Source organism: Phoenix dactylifera, chromosome 18 (genome assembly GCF_051530095.1).
Source record: "Phoenix dactylifera cultivar Ajwa chromosome 18, Ajwa_hap1_PhDact_Kaust_v1.1, whole genome shotgun sequence".
Taxonomy (NCBI): domain Eukaryota; kingdom Viridiplantae; phylum Streptophyta; class Magnoliopsida; order Arecales; family Arecaceae; genus Phoenix; species Phoenix dactylifera.
The window spans coordinates 12,777,279-12,779,837 of NC_143207.1; the positions used below are offsets into that span (position 1 = coordinate 12,777,279).

Consider the following 2,559-nt stretch of genomic DNA (forward strand, 5'->3'; position numbering starts at 1 on the left):
CAATCATAACGGTAACTCATTAATTCGCACAGTCACGTCACAGGTAACCCATACACCCATCTTATAAAAAGGGAGAACTTCTTCCTCCTGGGAAGAGATCTTTTTTTTTTCTTTTACGAAACCTCTCTGCTGACTCCACCAAAAAACCCCCCTCTGACTTAAATATCGGAGGGCCGGCGTCGGAACTCCCAGCCACTGGCTTCTTGCAGGTCCCCCGGAGAAAGCTGTCCACCGCCGCACCCCCTGCTGGAGCTCCTCCTCCTTGGTCCGCGGTCACCCCCGGGTCCAGTTTCCAGCAACACCTAGCTTTGAGACACTGAATAATTTTAAAATCAAAAAATTTAGCATTAGACCTCATGAAGCACACCAGACTAACAATGAATAATAGTACTTTTTGGAATCAACTCATGAAGAAAGACATTACATTTGCATAGAATGCAACTGAAAACAGCCCAGAAATGAAAGATCAAAGATCTTATGGAAGAGAAACTAAGGAGAAATCTTATCCTTGATCAAGGATGCCTGGCTTGGAAATCCTTCATGAAAGCAACCAGCTTTTCAACTCCGGCCAACGGCATCGCGTTATATATCGAAGCCCGCATGCCGCCGACGGATCGGTGGCCCTTGAGCTGAACCATCCCTTCCTTAACAGCCTCCTCGATGAACTTCTTGTCAAGCTCACTCCTCTGCAGCGTGAAGGGAACGTTCATCAGCGACCTCACCGATTTCTCTACCGGAGAGATATAAAACCCGCCGCTCCCGTCGATCGTATCGTAGAGAATTCCGGCCTTCTCCGCATTCTTCTTCTCGACCTCTGTCAGTCCGCCCTGCTCCAGCAAATGCTCGAACACCAGGCCGCACATATAGATCGCGAAGCACGGCGGCGTGTTGTAGAGCGAGGCGCTGTCGGCGTGGGTCTTGTAGTCGAGCATCACCGGCGTGATCTCCTGGGCGCTGCCGATGAGATCTCGCCGCACGATAACGATGGTGACCCCAGACGGGCCGACGTTCTTCTGCACCCCAGCGTAGATCGCGCCGAACTTGGAGACGTCGACGGGCTTCGAGCAGAAGTTGGAGGACATGTCCGCGACCAAGATCGAGTTTTTATTCGCCGGCGTCGGGTAATCCTTGAACTCGACGCCGTGGATGGTCTCGTTGGCGCAGATGTGGAGGTATTTGGCGTCAGGGTTCTGCGGGATCTGGTCGAAAGATGGGATCTTGGTGTACTTTTCGGGCTTGCCGGACCAGATGAGGTTGGGCTTGCAGAACTTCTGGGCTTCTTTGAAGGCCTTGTCGCTCCAGGATCCGGTGACCAAGTAGTCGGCGGGGTCGGAGGTGGAGGAGCAGAGGTTGAGGGGGACGGCGGCGAACTGGGTGGTGGCGCCGCCCTGGAGGAAGAGGACGGCGAAGTCGTCGGGGATGGAGAGGAGGAGGCGGAGATCGGACTCGGCCTTCTTGATGACCGAATCGAACTCCTTTCCGCGGTGGCTCATCTCCATGATGCTCATGCCGGAGCCGCGGTAGTTGTAGAGCTCGGCCTGGGCCTTGAGGAGGACGGGCTCCGGGAGTGTGGCGGGGCCTGGGGCGAAGTTGAACACGCCGCGGTCGCCGGGAGAGGCGGCGAGGGATGAGGAGGGGGCGGAGGTGACGGCGGCGCAGGAGACGGAGAATCGGGGGTTGGGGCGAAGGGCGACGGGTTTGGGGGAGGGGCGGAGGGGATTCTGGAGGAGGAAAGAGTTGGGGGCGGCGACGGCAGCGGCGGCGGCGGCCATTGGAGCCATTGGAGAAAAGAGGAGGAGAAACAGGGGAGGAGGCAAAAGTAAAAAAAAACAGAGAGGAGTTTGGTGGGAGCAAAGGGGCAAAGGTGGGAAAGAATGGGCTGGTTCAGAGCTTGAAAGAGATCCAAGAGCTACTCAGTTGGTTATCAATGTCTTTCCAAATTGGAAAGAATTTCTTGGTGCATTTTTTGCCTGTCATCCACAACCTTCTCCTTAAACAATAGGCGCATTTAACCTGCCTCCACCAAGGATTACTTTAGCCCATAGCAAGCTTCCAAACCCATTTAGCTAGCAAAGCAAGATTCATCTAATCAATATTTTTGATACCTAATCCTCCCTGTTCTTTGGACCTGGACACATTGTCCCAATTAATAAAATACTGAAAGCCGCCTACTGTCTCCCTGCTTTTCCAAATGATGGAGAATATATTTTTTCTCTCCATTTCTTACTGTTCTTAAAATGCAATATAGTAGCTTAACAAATTATAATCAATAAAAGACTTCAAGCCAAGTTTTTATTGCATATTAAGCAATAAATTTTAGTAATAATCAAGCATATTAACATGAATATCATTAATTTAGCAACCATATGATGTATGTATTAACCTACAACGGATGAATTATCTCTGCCCACTGAACAGGGCACCTGTAACAGCTCTGCAGCTGAAACGTCTCAGCTCAAACGGGAATAATATGAAACGTTTCAGCTGAAGACGTTTCCTTACGAGAACTCCGTTACACCAGAATCAGTTCAGATCTGATTCTTCAAATGATTCTCTAAC

The 2,559-nt window shown here is 51.0% G+C and overlaps 1 pseudogene across 1 annotated transcript; it reads right to left on the reverse strand.

Moving 5' to 3' along the window:
- LOC120109284 (phosphoserine aminotransferase 2, chloroplastic pseudogene) lies at positions 1-2,036 on the reverse strand (annotated as a pseudogene). The gene is made up of 2 exons (XR_015974705.2): positions 425-2,036; positions 1-316 (listed from the first exon to the last, which is right to left on the reverse strand). The product of XR_015974705.2 is annotated as a phosphoserine aminotransferase 2, chloroplastic pseudogene (transcript).
- Between the last annotated feature and the right edge of the window lie 523 nt (positions 2,037-2,559).